The sequence below is a fragment of the Macaca fascicularis genome, chromosome 2, assembly GCF_037993035.2.
Source record: "Macaca fascicularis isolate 582-1 chromosome 2, T2T-MFA8v1.1".
Classification (NCBI taxonomy): Eukaryota; Metazoa; Chordata; class Mammalia; order Primates; family Cercopithecidae; genus Macaca; species Macaca fascicularis.
The window spans coordinates 88,883,859-88,902,621 of NC_088376.1; the positions used below are offsets into that span (position 1 = coordinate 88,883,859).

Sequence of the window (18,763 nt, forward strand, 5' to 3'; positions counted from 1 at the left end):
ATTCTGAACTCAGCACTAAGAATGTCAAGCCCTACATAAAAGGCAATAATTGACCAGGCGCAGTGGCTCACACCTGTAATCCTAGCACATTCGGAGGCTGAGGTGGGTGGATCACCTGAGGTCAGCAGTTTGAGACCAGCCTGGCCAACTCGGTGAAACCCCATCTCTGCAAAATAAAATAGAAAAATTAGCCAGGCATGATGGTGGGTTGTAATCCCAGCTACTCGGGAGGCTGATGCAGGAGGATCACTTGAACCTGGAAGGCAGAGGGTACAGTGAGAGTCTGTCTCAAAAAAAATAATAAAAATAAATAAAAAAGAAAATCCTTAGACCCATCACCCAGTTAAGAATCATGTATCAACAATAAGCACAGGAAAATATTCTCAACATCATTTGTCACCAAGGAAATTCAAATTATAACCTTGGGGAGTGTGTGAGATACCACACACTCCCACTCAGCTGAAACTAAAAAAGAACTAACAAATATTAAGTGTTGGCAAAAACATAGAGCAACTAGAACTCACAAACATTGCTAGCGAAGTATAGACTGGCACAATCACTTTGAGGAATGGTTATAGCAGTTTCTAAAGTTAAACATATATCTACATCCTATTATCAATTCCATTTCTAATACACCAAAAAGATGTTAAGTGCTTTAGAATGTTCCCAGCAGTTTTATTCAGAACAGCCCAATGTTGAAAACTCCACATATCTGTCCAAAGAGTAAAATAGACAGTAGTAGTATTACATTTGCACATGTGTATCAATGAAAAGAAACTACTGCTTGATACAATGATGAAGCACAGATTTACATGACTAGTCTCTAGTGAACACAGGTCAATATAGTGGTTACCTTTGGTGGGCAAGATACTGACTGGGAGAAAGGACAAAGGAGCCTGCCTGCTGGAAGGCATGAAATGTTCCATGTCTCAATTTTGTTGGTAGTTACATGGGTGGATAATATGTTTTAATTTTAAAAAATCACAGGCACAACTAATTTATGGTAACAGAAATTAGAAAACTGATTGCCTAAGATGGAGATAAGGAAAAACAAAATGGGGGCCTGAGGAAATTTCTGAGTGATGGAAATGTTCTAAATCTTGACTGGGGTGGGTTACATGGTCAGATAAAGCTGTGAAACTCATCAAAACAGTACACTTAACATCTGTTCATTTTATTGAAAGTGAATCATACCTCAACTAAAAGAAAGTTTACTGAGTTATACATCTGCAAGTGTGTACTTTGCCTTATGTAAATTACAGCACAATAAGAAAGCGGAAGAGCCCAAAATAAAATGGTCCACTAAGAAGAAATAACTTAAATATACAAAAAGATGCTCAATCTTATTCAAAACAAAAAAGAAATTAGAAAGACAGACACTAGGCTGGGCGCGATGGCTCAAGCCTGTAAGCCCAGCACTTTGGGAGGCCAACGCGGGCAGATCACGAGGTCAGGAGATCAAGACCATCCTGGCTAACATGGTGAAGCCCCGTCTCTACTAAAAATACAAAAAAATTAGCCAGGCGTGGTGGCGGGCACCTGTAGTCCCAGCTACTCAGGAGGCTGAGGCAGGAGAATGGCGTGAACCCGGGAGGCGGAGCTTGCAGTGAGCTACGATCGTGCCACTGCACTCCAGCCTGGGCGACAGAGCAAGACTCCGTCTCAAAAAACAAAACAAAACAAAAGACAGATACTAAAGTAATACCTTCACTAGCAGATTATCAAAGAGCAAAACATTTGGTAACACTATATTGGCAAGAATGTGGGCAGAGACACATTGAGAGCAGGAATATAAACTGGTACAGCCTCTTTCGTGAAGTCAGTCTGGCAGTCGCTACCCTAATTATTTACAAATGCACATATCCTTTGACCCAGCAATTCCAAGTATTTGTTTATCATACAGATATCCTTTTATGCATAGGGAATGGTATATGCACCAAGGTTATTCACTCAACATTGCCACAGCCACAGACTGAAGCAACCTGAATATCCATCAACAAAGGGCCTAGTTAAACTATGGAGTACCAAATACAGTAAAATGTCTTGCAGCCATTTAAAAGAAAAAAAAGAGGCCAGGCACAATGGCTCACACTTGTAATCTCAGCACTTTGGGAGGCCAAGGCGGGTGGATCACTTGAGGCCAAGAGTTCGAGACCAGCCCCGCCAACATGGGGAAACCCCGTCTCTATTCAAAATACAAAAAAATTAGTTGGGCATGGTGGCAGGTGCCTGTGGAAAAAAAAAAAAGCAAGCAAGCTCTGTGTAGATGTGAGAAGACGTAAAATATATAAAGCAAAAATAGCAAAACACATCAAAGTGACTAGTACCCTATTATTTGTGTTTAAAACAATACTGGGGAGAGGGTGCAAAGTATACACTTAATTACTTTTATATATATATAAAATAACTGGAAGGATACAAAGAAAACTGATTAACAGTGGTTGGCTCTAGGAAAGTAACTTGGTGGCTAGCAGTAGGGGAGAGAATACTTACGAATTTTGAACAACGTGAATATATTACCTAGCCAACAAATCTTTTCTGAAGCAGTAATCAGCTTCAATTCTTATGTATCACTTTCTATACACATAGGTATACACATAAACATGCAAAATGTATCAGTAAATTTATGTTATTACAATTAAACAGTAAAAACTCAGTACTTCTTACCCAAGCACAAAAAGAATATACACCTTTACTCACCTCAAATATATTTCCAATATGTTCCTGAAAAGGAAATATTTTTCTTCAACCAGAGAATTATTAGCAGCAAATCAACAACAGAGAAAGCCAAGCAGATTATACACCCTTTTTAACACCAATCTTGTACATGCATACACTCAGCAACATACTGTGAAACAGCTAACATTTCAAAATTCTTGTTCCAGAGCTGAGTAAAATTCATTATTGTGGCTTGGTTAGGACTCCCTGACTTGACATGAAAAACTGTTCATGTTTACAACTACCACAATGTTTGCTATCGGAGTATTCCCTCCTGCAAAGACCTTCGAATGGCCCCTAAATTGTTAAAACTTGAATAGCTTTATACATCACTCCCTATTTTCAGTTACTTTTTTTTTTTCTTGAGACAGAGTTTCGCCTGTCTCCCAGGCTGGAGTGCAACGGCACAATGGTGGCTCACTGCAACCTCCATCTCCCAGGTTCAAGCGATTCTCCTGTCCCAGCCTCCCGAGTAGCTGGGATTACAAGCGCCTGCCACCACTGCTGGCTAATTTTTGTATTTTTAGTAGAGACGGGGTCTCACCATCTTGGCCAGGCTGGTCTCACCATCTTGGCCAGGCTGGTCTCAAACTCCCAAATCTCACAATCCACCCGCCTCAGCCTTCCAAAGTGTTGGGATTACAGGCGTGAGCCACTGCGCCTGGCCTACTTCTAAATTTTTGAAGAAACAAATAGAAAGAGATTATACAAGTAAATGGAAAGATGTCTCATGTTCATGAACTGAAAGAATATTGTTAAAATGTCCATACTACCCAAAGTGATCTGCAGAGTCAATGAAATCTCTATCAAAATTTCAATGACATTTTTCACATCTTCCGGAGCTGGGCTGAATAGAGATTATGAACTATAAGACTATGGTACCCCTAAAAATTTTAAATACTCTACAGCATTGTAGGAAAAAATATATATTTACTTTAAAATATTTTTACACATATTTTTGTTCGTTGAAGATTTTTTAAATTTTTTTTACAGTGGCAAATGTACATTTTAGTTAACCTTAATGCCTTCCTTCCTTTTAGTATCTAAAAATTTGTTATGGGTTCTAGCTAATACAATAAGAAAAGGTACAGAATGGGAAGGAAGAACTAAAACTATCTTTGTTCACAGATGACATGATTGTCTACACAGAAAATCTGAAAGAACTGACAAAAAAAAAAAAAAAAACTCCAGGAACTAATAAGCAATTACAGTAAGCTTGCAAGATACAAGGTTAATACACAAAAGTCAATCGCTTTCCAATTTGAAGTGAAAAACACACAACCATTTACATTACTTAGGTACAAATCTAACAAAATATGGATAAGATCTATATGAAAAATACTATAAAAGTCTGATGAAATAAATCAAAGAACTAAATAAATGGAGAAATATTCCATTTCCTTGGATAAAAGACCCAATACTGTCAAGATGCCATTTTTTCCCAACTTGATCTACAAATTCAACACAATCTCAATCAAAATCCCAGCAAATTTTGTGGATATCAACAAACTTAAGTCTTAGGTTTATATGAAGTTTTGAAGGAGAGAAGAACAAAGTGAAAAGATTTGCCCTACTTGACCTCAAGACTTCCTAAAAAGCTACAGTTATCAAGACAATATGGTATTAGTGAAAGAACAAATAGATCAGTGAAACAAAATAGCCCAGAATACATCTACACATAGAAAACGGATCTCTGACAAAGTAACAAAGACAATACAATGGAGCAAAGACAGTCTATTCAACAAATAGTGCTGGAGGCCGGGCGCGGTGGCTCACGCCTGTAATCCCAGCACTTTGGGAGGCCGAGACGGGCGGATCACGAGTTCAGGAGATCGAGACCATCCTGGCTAACACGGTGAAACCCCGTCTCTACTAAAAAATACAAAAAAAAATTAGCCAGGCGAGGTGGCGGGCGCCTGTACTCCCAGCTACTCGGGAGGCTGAGGCAGGAGAATGGCGTGAACCCGGGAGGCGGGGCTTGCAGTGAGCTGAGATCCGGCCACTGCACTCCAGCCTGGGCAACAGAGCTAGACTCCGTCTCAAAAAAAAAAAAACAAAACAAAAAAAACAAATAGTGCTGGAATAACTAAATATCCACATGCAAAAAACAATCTAGACTCAGCCCTCACACTCTTTACGAAAACTAACTCAAAATGGATCACAGAGCCAAGTTCAGTGGCTCACACCTGTAATCCCACCACTTTGGGAGGCTGAGTAAGAGGATCACTTGAGGCCAGGAGTTCAAGACCAACCTGGGCAACATGGCAAAAGCCTATATCTACAAAAAATTAGCTGGGCATGGTGGTATGCCCCTGTAGACCCAGCTACTCAGGAGGCTGAGGCGGGAGAATTGCTTGAGGCTGGGAGGTGGAGGTTGCAGGAAGCCAAGACAACCTCACTGCACTCCAGCCTGGGCAACAGAGCCTGTCCAAAAAAAATGGATCATAGGCCAGGCACACCTGGTCACACCTGTAATCCCAGCACTTTGGGAGGCCAAGGCAGGTGGATCAGCTGAGCTCAGGAGTTTGAGACCAGCTTGGGCAACATGGTGAAACTCCCATCTCTAAAAATAGTAACAATAATAATGAGATAAATAAAATACAATAAAGGAAAAATATATTAAAAACTCTTAAAAACTCACCAATAAGGAAACATACAATCCTATTTTAAAAATAGGCCAAGAACATTAAACAGAAACCTTATTCAAAGAACACATACATATGTAAATATGCATGTGAAAAGATGTTCCACATCATATACTGATATGGTTTGGCTTTGTGTTCCCATTCAAATCTCATCTTGTAATCCCCAGGTGTTGAAGGAAGGACCTCGTGGGAGGTGAATGGATCACGGGGACAGCGTCCCCCATCCTGTTCTGATGATGGTGAGTTCTCACGAAATCTGATGGTTTTATATGGGGTTCTTCCTCCCCCTCCTCCTTCACACTCTCTTGTCTGCTGCCATGTTAGAAGTGCCTGCTTCCCCTTCTGCCATGATTGTAAGTTTCCTGAGGCCTCCCCAGTCATGCATAACTGTGAGTCAACTAAACCTCTTTTCTATATAAATTACCCGGTTTTAGGCTGTTGTTTATAGCAATGTGAGAATGGACTTACTACATACACCACCAGGGGAGTGCAAATTTAAACAATAATGAAGTATCACTACACACCTATTAGAGTCGTCAAAACCTGGAACACTGAAAACACCAGATGCTGGTGAGGATGTGGAGCAAGAGGACTCTCATTCATTGCTGGTGCAACTGCAAAACGGCACAGCCACTGTGGAAGACAGTTTAACGCTTTCTTACGAAAACTAAACATACTCTTACCATACAATCCAGCAAACACATTCCTTGGTATCTACCCAACAAATTTAAATCTTATGTCCACACAAAAACCGGTACATGGATGTCTATAATAGCTTTATCTATAACTGCCAAAACTTGGAAGTAATCAAGACGCCCTTCAGTACGTCAAAGTTGATAAATAAGCTTGGTACATGCAGACAATGGAATATTATTCTACACTAAAAAGAAATGAGCTATCAAACCATGAAAGGACATGGAGGAACCTTAAATGCATATTACTACATGAAAGAAGTCAATCTAAAAGGCTACATACTGCATGATTCCAATTATATGACATTCTGGAAAAGGCAAAATTATGGAGGCAGCCAGAAGGTTGCCAGGAAGTAGGGGAAGGGATGAATAGGTGAAGCACAAAAAATGTTTAGGGCAATGAAAATCCTCTCTACTATAAGGCTAGATGCAAATGTCGTTATACATTTTTCAAACACACAGAATGTACAACAACAAGAGTGAACTCTAATGTAAACTATGGACTTTGGGTGATAATGATATCAACTTAGGTTCATCAACTGTAACCAATGTACCACTCTGGTGCAGCATGTTGATAATGGGGGACACTAGGCAGAGCGTATGGGAAACCTCTGTGTCTTTCTCTCAGTTTTATTGTGAACCTAAAACTGCTCTTTAAAAATTAAGTCTCTTAGGCCCAGCGCAGTGGGTCACTGCTGGGATTACACATGTAATCCCAGCACTTTGGGAGGCCAAGACAGGTGGATAACCTAAGGCCAGGAGTTCGAGACCAGCCTGACCAACATGGAGAAACCCTATCTCTACTAAAAATAAAAAATTAGCCAGGTGTGGGGGTGTATGCCTGTAATCCCAGATACTCAGGAGGCTGAGACAGGAGAATCTCTTGAACACAGGAGGTGGAGGTTGCAGTGAGCCGAGATCACGCCATTGCACTATAGCCTGGGCAACAAGAACAAAACTCCGTCCCCAAAAAAAAAAAAAAAAAAAAAAGATTAGGTCTCTTAAAGTGTTATAGGACAGAAACTCCAATACAAGTTTTATAATTACTACTCTGGACTTTCAAATAATAAATGGGAAATAACCAAAAACTTTCAGCATCTTTTCAGTTAAGCTAAATTCTTCCATGTAATGAGATAAATATATAAACAATAGAAATCAGGCCATGTTATATAACAGAAACTAGGTTTCTGTCATAGGTAAATTAAAAATAACTTATGAATCCTTTTTTAATTAAAGTGTTCATTTAGGCCGGGCGCGGTGGCTCAAGCCTGTAATCCCAGCACTTTGGGAGGCCGAGACGGGCGGATCACGAGGTCAGGAGATCGAGACCATCCTGGCTAACACGGTGAAACCCCGACTCTACTAAAAAATACAAAAAACTAGCTGGGCGAGGTGGCGGGCGCCTGTAGTCCCAGCTACTTGGGAGGCTGAGGCAGGAGAATGGCGTAAACCCGGGAGGCGGAGCTTGCAGTGAGCCGAGATCGCGCCACTGCACTCCAGCCTGGGTGACAGAGCCAGACTCCATCTCAAAAAAAAAAAAAATAAATAAAATAAAAAAAAATAAAATAAATAAAGTGTTCATTTAGGCACACAAAATTCTAAGAAATATATTACTACTTCAAGTTAAAAAGAAAACACGGAGGCCGGGCGTGGTGGCTCACGCCTGTAATCCCAGCACTTTGGGAGGCCGAGGCGGGTGGATCACGAGGTCAGGAGATCGAGACCATCCTGGCTAACACGGTGAAACCCTGTCTCTACTAAAAATACAAAAAATTAGGCGGGCCTGGTGGTAGGCAGCTGTAGTCCCAGCTATTCGGGAGGCTGAGGCAGGAGAATGGCGTGAACCCGGGAGGCGGAGCTGGCAGTGACGCCACTGCACTCCAGCCTGGGCAACAGAGCGAGACTCCGTCTCAAAAAAAATAAAAGAAAGAAAAAAAAGGCCGGGCGCGGTGGCTCAAGCCTGTAATCCCAGCACTTTGGGAGGCCGAGACGGGCGGATCACGAGGTCAGGAGATCGAGACCATCCTGGCTAACACGGTGAAACCCCGTTTCTACTAAAAAAAATACAAAAAACTAGCCGGGCGAGGTGGCGGGCGCCTGTAGTCCCAGCTACTCGGGAGGCTGAGGCCGGAGAATGGCGTGAACCCAGGAAGCGGAGCTTGCAGTGAGCTGAGATCCGGCCACTGCACTCCAGCCTGGGCGACAGAGCGAGACTCCATCTCAAAAAAAAACAAAAAAACAAAAAAACAAAAAAAAAAAACAAAACAAAAAAGAAAGAAAAAAAAAAAGAACACAGAAATATATAAACCATTTTTTTTTTTTTTGGAGACGGAGTTTTGCTCTTGTTGCCCAGACTGGAGTGCAGTGGTCCAAACTCAGCTCACTGCAACCTCCGCCTCCCGTGTTCAAGCAATTCTCCTGCCTCAGTCTCTGAATAGCAGGGATTACAGGCACCCGCCACCACACCCAGCTAATTTTTTTAATTTTTAGTAGAGGTGGCGTTTCACCATATTGGCCAGGCTGGATCTTGAACTCCTGACCTGAAGTGATCCGCCCACCTGGGCCTCCCAAAGTGCTGGGATTACGGGCTTGAGCTACCACGCCCAGCCATGAACCATTTTCTAAAGACTCCAAACACACCATATTTCACAATCAATTGTTACTGCTTCAGTTGGTGTTCATGAAAGGATGTGAACATAATGAACATACTGAACTTTTCTCTCTACAAACTTGTATACATTTAATGCTACAATAAACACATACTTTGCAAAATATTTAAGTATTAAAATAAAAAGCCCATCACTTCTGAATTACATTTACTTATTAAACCCAAAAGCTGCATTATTTGATTTACAATTAAAGTATTCACTTCATTGAAATCTTTAGCCATTTTATGGTTTTCCATAATAGGAAAATACAGATTTGGAGAGGGGGAACAAATGTTGGCTCATCCTTACTTTACCTTAGCAATCCAACTACCCTCTAGGTCAATCATCTTAAATGAAGTGACTGACTTTTTTTCTTATTATTTTAGGATTATTGAATCTCTAAAGCTTGACCGCATATTTACAAAAATGAAAACTCCATTTCAGTTGTTAAGGTGGTAACAGTAATTACATTTTATTATTTTCTTAATGTTGTTCATTAATCAATAGCGGTAAAGTGGGGATTTATCACTTCAATATGTTCCAACATCAGCGAAGACCAAACTCCATGGATAAATTCTTTAGACTTTAAATCTAGAATTTATACCTTTTGTAATCATTAGCCTAAAGGAGAAATAAATTATAATCACCTTACAGCCACAAAAGTGGATAAATCTTTGAATTTTACAATTATCTCTGCTTTTTAAAAAGCACTATTTCATTATGTTAAGATTCACAGTTATAAAAAACAATAAAATTTACATTTCAGTTATAATCACAAGGGTTCCAGGAGACACTAAAGAGTCAAAGCTAAGAAAAGCATGATCATGACAGATATACAGAATACGAAACTATTCAAAATAATGCTACCATATTAGAACATTTTGTAAACTATGCACTACATGTATACAAAACCAATGTTATAACTGAAGCTCAGCAGAGAAATGACAAAGATTTCCAGTAATGGAGTGGTGCAATTTTTCCAAAGGTAATACACAGGACAAATTGCACACATACCCATATAAATGTTTCCAAACATTAATCCCTCCCTCTTTCTTCACTGGTCAAAAAAGTCAGCAGCTCTAAAAGATATAAATGAGATGAAGACCGAAAATGATGCACAAGCACTGCCAACAAACAGATCAGGAGATGAAGAGATCCACAATGACCACTTACTTAAATCCTTCCGCCTAATTCACTCCCTTTATCGCACCCAGCGGCTCCAAAATACTCCTTATATCAGCAGTTTCAGCATCACCTGGGAAACTGCTGAAAATGCACATTCTCAGGTCCCAGTCTAGGACCTGCTGAATCAGAAATTGGGGGGCAGGGCTGAGCAGTCTGTGTTTTAACAAGCCCTCCAGGTGATTCTAATGCACACAAGTCGAGAACCACTGTTTCACTGTTCCTAGTTAAGACTTCCACTTCTCACCTCTATCATGACAAGAGCCTCCTCAATCCCCCAAGGTGCTGCCAAGATTATCTGATTACACTGCAGTTCCACTGAAATTCCTTCACTAGGTCCCTCAACTTTCCAAAGCTTTGGCTTATCCACAAGCCTCTCATGACCTGAGATCCTGTCATCACTACCTCCAACTCCCACACCAACCGTCCCACACACAAACACTTACCTCTAGACCTAACTCACAAATTACTACCCCGGCTGTCTTTCCATTGATATTCCTCTTTTTGGAATGTCCTTCTTCCCCCAACCCTCCACATCCCCATATCTAGCAATGATCTAATCATCTTTCAAGATTTGCTCTACACTCCACCTGGCACAACACTGGGTTAATAACCCGTCCCATGTGCTCCTAAAAACAGCCTGTAGTATGCTTACCCAGCTCTTATTATTTCCTGTTGACATGGCACAGTGCCTGACACATAACAGGCACTCAATGAAACAGAATCAGGGCAGGGGAAAAGGTCTTTCTCACATCTACATTCTGAAGTCCTTGAGATCAATGGGGTTTTTTTGTTGTTGTTGTTTTGAGGCAGGGTCTCACTGTGTCACTCGGGTTGGAGTACAGTGTTGTGATCTCGGCTCACTGCAGTCTCCACTTCCCCAGCTCAAGCAATCTTCCTGTCTCTGCCCACCAAGTAGCTGGAAATACAGGTATGCACCACCATGCCCAGCTAATTTTTGTATTTTTTGTTGAGACGAGGTCTCACCATGTTGCCCAAGCTGGTCTCAAACTCCCGAGCTTAAGCTATCCACCCACCTCAGCCTCCCAAAGTGCTGGGATTGCAGGCATGAGCCACTGTGCCAAGCCAATGATCATGTCTTACCTGCCCCTGGATCCCTAGTTCTAACAATGCTGGCATGTAGCAAACACCTTTTTGAAGCCCACTGAGTAAATAACTGTGGTTCAAAAGCCTTAAGAAAAGACTATTATACCATCACGTACAAGCAAATACTGATACCTTATAAAATCCAGGCCAGGCGCAGTGGCTCATGCCTATAATCCCAGCACTTTGGAAGGCCGAGGCAAGCAGATCACCTGAGGTCAGAAGTTCGAGACACACCTGACCAACATGGAGAAACCCCATCTCTACTCAAACTACAAAATTAGCCAGGTATGGTGGCACATGCCTGTAATCCCAGCTACTCAGGAGGCTGAGGCAGGAGAACTGCTTGAACCCAGGAGACAGAGATTGCATTGAACTGAGATCGTGCCACTGCACTCCAGCCTGAGGAACAAGAGTGAAACTCCATCTCAATAAATAAATACATATATACATACATAAAATCCATATGAAGACACAACCTCCTGAATTAGAATAAAAGTTTGCTGTTGGCCGGGCGCAGTGGCTCACACTAGCACTTTGGGAGGCCGAGGTGGGTGGATCACAAGGTCAGGAGATCAAGACCATCCTGGTTAACACATTGAAACCCCATCTCTACTAAAAACACAAGAAAAATTAGCCAGGCGTGGTGGTGGGTGCCTGTAGTCCCAGCTACTCGGGAGGCTGAGGCAGGAGAATGGCGTGTACGCGGGAGGCAGAGCTTGCAGTGAGCCGAGATGGCACCACTGCACTCCAGCCTGGGCGACAGAGCGACATTCCGTCTCAAAAAAAATAAAAAAAAATTATAACCCAAAGAATGGTCGGACGCAATGGCTCACACCTGTAATCCCAGCACTTTGGGAGGCCGAGGCAGGCAGATAGGTCAGGAGATCGAGACCAACCTGGCTAACATGGTGAAACCCTGTCTCTACTAAAAATACAAAAAATTAACTGGGCGTGGTGGCACACGCCTGTAATCCCAACTACTTGGGAGGCTGAAGCAGGAGAATCACTTGAACCCAGGAGGCAGAGGCTGCAGTGAGCCAAGATCACGCCACTGCACTCCAGCCTGGGAGACAAAGCGAAACTCCCGTCTCAAAAAAAAAATATTATAAACCAAAGAACAAAAATATCCACAAGTCCACACTGACATAAATCATGGAATGAGTAAATAAATAAGTAAACAAACAGAAGAAAAGGAACAAATCTCCTGTAAAGAAAAGAAAATCCAATTAATGCATGTAAAAAGGAATAAGGAAACTAGAAAAATCACACCATTAGAAAACCACAGTCATCGGCCAGATGCAGTGGTTCATGCCTCTAATCCCAGCATTTTGAGAGGCCAAGGCAGGAGGATCACATGAGCCCAGGAGCTGAAGGTTAGTGAGCCATGACAGCGCCCCTGCACTCCTGCCTGAGTGACAAGGCAAGACCCTCATCTCAAGAAAGAGAGGAGAAAGAGAAGAGAGAAAAGAGAAGAGAAGAGAAGAGAAGAGAAGAGAAGAGAAGAGAAGAGAAGAGAAGAGAAGAGGTGAAGAGAACAGCCATAGTAAGTATTGCTACAGACGAGATCCACTGATGAATACCAAAATTATTGGATAAAACTTTCAAGGAAAAAATGGCTATCTTCACAGCCTCAAAGTATCTCCCCAAAGTATTTCTTAATTACCATGGTGGTTTTAACATATGTCTTCGACGGGGCGCGGTGGCTCACACCTGTAATCCCAGCACTTTGGGAGGCCGAGACGGGCGGATCACCTGAGGTCAGGAGTTTGAGACCAGCCTGACCAACATGGAGAAACCTCATATCTACTAAAACACACAAAATTAGCCGGGCGGGGTGGTGCATGCCTGTAATCCCAGCTACTCCACAGTCTGAGACAGGAGAATCGCTTGAACCTGGGAGGCGGAGGTTGCAGTGAGCCAAGATCGCGCCACTGCACTCCAGCCTGGGCAACAAGAGCAAAACTCCATTTCAAACAAAACACAACACTATATTTCTTAATTACCATGGTGATTTTAACATATGTCCACAAATTTTTCGATGCTTTCCCTCTAGCATGTAGAACTTAACGTCCCTTTGCCTTGCATGAGGGCTAGATTAGTAGACTCACTAATGAGCAGGCTGAGAAGCGAAAAACAGTAATTTCAGAGCGAAGGAACTTGGCACACGTTATCTTAACCAAGAGATAAAATTAACATCACCAAGATTAAGATTTACCAATAAGTGCCCCCTGTTTGGTACGATGTGATGAGACAGGCACATCAACTCTATGGTGTTCTACCCATAACCTCAGTATAATCATTACAAATATGAGACAAACCAGAACCCTTTAAAATTGTCCAGGTCATGAAAAAGGGGAAAGACTGAGAAACTGTTACAGGTCAGAGGAGACTAAGGAGACAAATGCAACATGAGAACCTGCATTGGCTACTGGAACAGAAAAAAAGACATTCGTGGAAAAAAACTAGGGAAATCGAAATAAAACCTAATCGTTTAGTATTATATCAATATTCATTTCTTAGGTTTGATAAATACACCATGGTTAGGTAAGACTATAACACTGAGGAAGCAAAGTGAGGGTACACTGCAACTTTGTACTATTTTGCAACTTTGTTAAGTCTAAAATTATTTCAAATGTTAGTATTTTTAAACTATAATCAATTATACATTATTTAATCCAGATTAACACTCCAATGTTATCAAAGAGATTCTAATGACTTTTATATTAACGTAAAATCTTTAGAAATGTTGTCAAAATAAGGCCGGGCGCGGTGGCTCACGCCTGTAATCCCAGCACTTTGGGAGGTCGAGGTGGGCGGATCACAAGGTCAGGAGATCAAGACGACGGTGAAACCCCGTCTCTACCAAAAATACAAAAAATTAGCCGGGCGCGGTTGCGGGCACCTGTAGTCCCAGTTACTCGGGAGGCTGAGGCAGGAGAATGGCGGGAACCCGGGAGGCGGAGCTTGCAGTGAGCCGAGATCGCGCCACTGCACTCCAGCCAGGGGAACAGAGCGAGACTCCGTTTCAAAAAAAAAAAAAAGAAATGTTGTCAAAATATATGAAAAAGGGACTAACCTGAAATTCAAAAATTACATCCACTAGCAACTTCGTGAACTACTTATACCAATTGATTTTTCACGTGACTATTCTCAAATAAGCATCCAACTTAATTAACTTATCCCTTGGTTAAGGTTATTATGACGACAGGCCTGGTGCAGTGCCTCACGCCTGTAATCCCAGCACTTTGGGAGGCCGAGGCGGACGGATCACGAGGTCAGGAAATCGAGACCATCCTGGCTAACACAGTGAAACCCCGTCTCTACTAAAAATACAAAAAAATTAGCCGGGCATGGTGGTGGGCGCCTGTAGTCCCAGCTACTGGGGAGGCTGAGGCAAGAGAATGGCATGAACCCAGGAGGCGGAGCTTGCAGTGAGCTGAGATCACGGCACTGCACTCCAGCCTGGGTGACAGAGTGAGACTCTGTCTCAAAAAAAAAAAAAGGTTATTATGAGAAAGGATGCTTCATTCTCAATAGCAACTTCCCCATTGCACACCCTCCTGCTTTAGCTTTTGTCCATTAGTTATTCAGAAGCAAATTAATTCCCCATCCCAACAAACTCCCAATCTTCCCACTCCTGTTCCCCAGAAAAAAAAGAAGCAGTAGCAAGTCAGAAAGGAGACCCGGATGCTTAGCTGTTTTCAATACCATTCTCTTGTGAATCTCCAATTGCTTTTTTTGCTGAATTCAGAAACATGAACTAGTTTGCAATACTCCAAGAATTACTGGTGTCGTTCACACCTATTACACTACCACCAGCTCAACTTTCTCCCCTGTCCAGAGCTAAGGCCCTTCTCTCCCAAACCCTCATCTCATCCTTCACATACTACATATCCAAGGCTGAAACATAATCCTGCCGTTCTGTTTAAAATCCTTCGCTAGTTCCCTTTACTGTCAGAGGAATGTCCTTAGGCACAGCAAAGAAGCCACTTTATGATATGAGCCCTGCTTACCAATTTCTAGCTCCTTCTCATCACTTACCAACTTAAAAACTGTATGCTAGACATAAACCAAACTGTTTGCCAGAAAAGACAAAGCTGTTTGGCATCTTTACTCCCTGATACTTGCCTTCTTCTCATCTTATTTTTTATGGTAAATTATTTTAATGTACACTGGTTCTCAATTAGCACTTAATATAAGCAGCTCCTGAAACATTTTAATATTTAAAAGATTATAAATGTAAGTAACATTTTCTCATAGTACTGAACAAACATTTTTAGTACACAATTTCTAAGACAAAGCAAAATAAGAGCTTAGCTGCTGAAGAATTGGCTTTGACATTCAGGAATCACACCATGAAAATAAAGATTTTAAAGGAAAAAAATCATTCTCAAAAATGTGTTTGGTGATATTATTTTAATGATCTCTTCCATGAAACAGAATGTAACAAATTCACCTGAACTCGCAAGTTTAATGAATAAAATACAAGTTTCCTCTTCAGATATCTAAAAAATATTTTAAGACTAATGTATTCAAAATTGACAAGGTGCCTGGAAAACGCAAATGTTTTAAGAAAAACCAGTGCAGGCAGAGATCAGTATTGTACATACTCCCTGTAATTTGGGTGAACACACTTAATTTTTTAATTATATATGCAATAATAGGGTTAAAGAGCATTAGGTCCAGAAAAAACCTCTCAGAGATTCAACACAATGTGTTAAAGATGAAGCAATTGAAATCCAGAAACACATCTCTTAAGTCATAAAAGGTTTATTCTACATGGCAACCCATTTACTTATTTTGGTGACCTGATGCAGTATTAAAATAGTAAGTTGTTCAGAATATGTAACTTGCTAATTTTCTTGTTTTTTGTTTTTGAGATAGAGTCTTGCTCTGTCGCCCAGGCTGGAGTGCAGTGGTGCGATTGGCTCACTGCGACACCTCCGCCTCCTCGGCTCAGGCAATTCTCCTGTCTGAGCCTCCTGAGTAGCTGGGATTACAGGCTTGAGCCACCACGCCTGGCTAATGTTTGTATTTTTAATAGAGATGGGATTTCACCATGTTGGCCACGCTGGTCCCGAACTCCTGACCTCAGGGGATCCACCCACCTCGGCCTCCCAAAGTGCTGGGAATACATGTGCGAGCCACCGGTTAATTTTCTTAACTGATAATATTATTTAAATGTTTGATTATGGCTGGGCACGGTGGCTCACAACTGTAATCCCAGCACTTTGGGAGGCCGAGGCGGGTGAATCACCTGAAGTCAGGAGTTCAAGACCAGCCTGGCCAACGTGGTGAAACCCTGTCTCTACTAAATAGACAAAAATTAACCAGGCACAGTGGCACACACCTGTAGTCCCAGCTACTTGGGAGGTTGAGGCAGGGGTTACAGTGAGTTGACATCACACCACTGCACTTCCAGCCTGGGTGACAAAGTGAGACTCCATCTCAAAAAAAAAAAAAAAAAAGTTTGATTAGGATGGAGGTGGTTATTATATTCCTCAGAGATTAAAACATAACCTAAATTTGTATAATGAATCTGTTGATAATTTCCTAACAAAGGCCTTCAAATGTCAGTTCCCATTAGCTTGTCAAATTAGCAGAATGTTAAAAAGCAAATCAAAATGAATAGCATCAAATTTTTTACTGTGTATATCATTTTGAGAAGGCAAATTCCGCCAGGCGAGGTGGCTCACACCTGTAATCCCAGCACTTGGGAAGCAGGCGGATCACCCGAGGACAGAAGTTCAAGACCAGCCGGGCCAAAATGGTGAAACACTGTCTGTACTGAAAACACAAGCGTTAGCCAGGCGTAGTGGTGCTCACCTGTAGTCCCAGGTACATGAGAGGCAGAAGTAGGAGAATCACTTGAACCCCGGGAGGTGGAGGTTACGGCAAGCCAAGATCATGCGCCACTGCACTCAAATCTGGGCAAGAAAGCAAGACTTTGTCTCCAAAAAAAAAAATGAGGGCCGGACACGTTGGCTCATCCCAGCACTTTGGGAGGCCAAGGCGGATAGATCACCTGAGGTCAGGAGTTCGAGACCAGCCTGGTCAACATGGAGAAACCCCATCTCTACTAAAAACACAAAAAAATCAGCCAGGCGTGGTGGTGCATGCCTGTAATCCCAGCTATTTGGGAGGCTGAGGCAGGAAAGTCGCTTGAACCTGGGAGGCGGAGGTTGCAGTGAGTGGAGATTGCGCCATTGCACTCCAGCCTGGGCAACAAGAGAAAAACTCCGTCTCAAAAATAAAAAATAAAAAAATTAGATGGCTATGGTGGGGCACATCTGTAGTCCCAGCTACTGAGGAGGTTGAGGTGGGAGGATTCCTTGAGCCCAGGAGGTCAAGGCTGCAGTCAGCAGTGATCACACCACTATACTCCAGCATGGGCAACAAAGGGAAGTCATCTCAGTTTTTAAAAAATGGAAAAAAGCGGCCGGGCGCGGTGGCTCAAGCCTGTAATCCCAGCACTTTGGGAGGCCGAGACGGGCGGATCACAAGGTCAGGAGATCGAGACCATCCTGGCTAACACGGTGAAACCCCGTCTCTACTAAAAACACAAAAAATTAGCCGGGCGAGGTGGCGGCGCCTGTGGTCCCAGCTACTCGGGAGGCTGAGGCAGGAGAATGGCGTGAACCCGGGAGGCGGAGCTTGCAGTGAGCTGAGATCTGGCCACTGCACTCCAGCCTGGGCAACAGAGCGAGACTCCGTCTCAAAAAAAAAAAAAAAAAATGGAAAAAAGCAGGGCTGTTGACAGAGATTACTGGTAGCATCCAAATGGGTCTGGTTCTGGTTGCTCCTAAATCCCAGCTGACTCAATGATCTTCCCAATCATTCAGTCCACTTTTGGATTCCATATGCCAATGCCAATGAATCCCCTTTTTAACTTAAGCCAAAAATTTGCATGAGGTTTCTATCATACAACTAAAGGAGTTCTGACCCATGCACTTGGGGAGGCCAAGGCAGGAGGATCATGAGGTCAGGAGCTCGAGACCAGCCTGACCAACATGGTGAAACCCCATCTCTACTAAAAACACAAAAATTAACCGAGTATGGTGACACGCGCCCATAATCCCAGCTATTTAAGAGGCTGAGGAAGGAGAATCACTTGAACCCAGGAGGCAGAGGTTGCAGTGAGCTGAGGTCGTGCCATTGCATTCCAGCTTAGGCGACAGAGTGAGACTCAAAAAAATAAAAATAAATAAAAATAAAACATTGGCCGGGCGCGGTGGCTCAAGCCTGTAATCCCAGCACTTTGGGAGGCCGAGACGGGCGGATCACGAGTTCAGGAGATCGAGACCATCCTGGCTAACACGGTGAAACCCCGTCTCTACTAAAATACAAAAAAAATTAGCCGGGCAAGGTGGCGGGCGCCTGTACTCCCAGCTACTCGGGAGGCTGAGGCAGGAGAATGGCGTGAACCCGGGAGGCGGGGCTTGCAGTGAGCTGAGATCCGGCCACTGCACTCCAGCCTGGGCAACAGAGCTAGACTCCGTCTCAAAAAATAAAAAAAAATTAAAAAAAATAAAACATTAACTTCTCATTTATGAGTATCAGTACAAAGCACATTTTCAGACTGGTCCATCAATTATCCATTTACCTGTTTTTGCTATTATTTGACTCGACTGTCATCTTTAAGTACAGCACTCACATACGTCCCTGAGCTTCCAAATTTAAACATTTAGTACCACCTCTTCTGACCCGCCCCTATATGTTGACCTTTTAATAAATTATTTCCAGTATTCTAATTATAAGGATGAACCAATTT

The 18,763-nt window shown here is 42.4% G+C and overlaps 1 protein-coding gene across 15 annotated transcripts in view; it reads right to left on the reverse strand.

The window, feature by feature from the left end:
* TBL1XR1 (TBL1X/Y related 1) overlaps positions 1 to 18,763 on the reverse strand; it is a 185,464-nt gene that overhangs the window by 146,133 nt on the left and 20,568 nt on the right. Inside the window, exon 2 of one of the 15 annotated variants that reach the window (XM_065540200.2) lies at positions 5,888 to 5,996. The exons of the other annotated variants lie outside the window; for them this stretch is intronic. The gene's annotated coding sequence lies outside the window, so the exon portion shown is untranslated. The remainder of the gene's footprint in view (positions 1 to 5,887; positions 5,997 to 18,763) is intronic. 15 annotated transcript variants of the gene reach the window in all.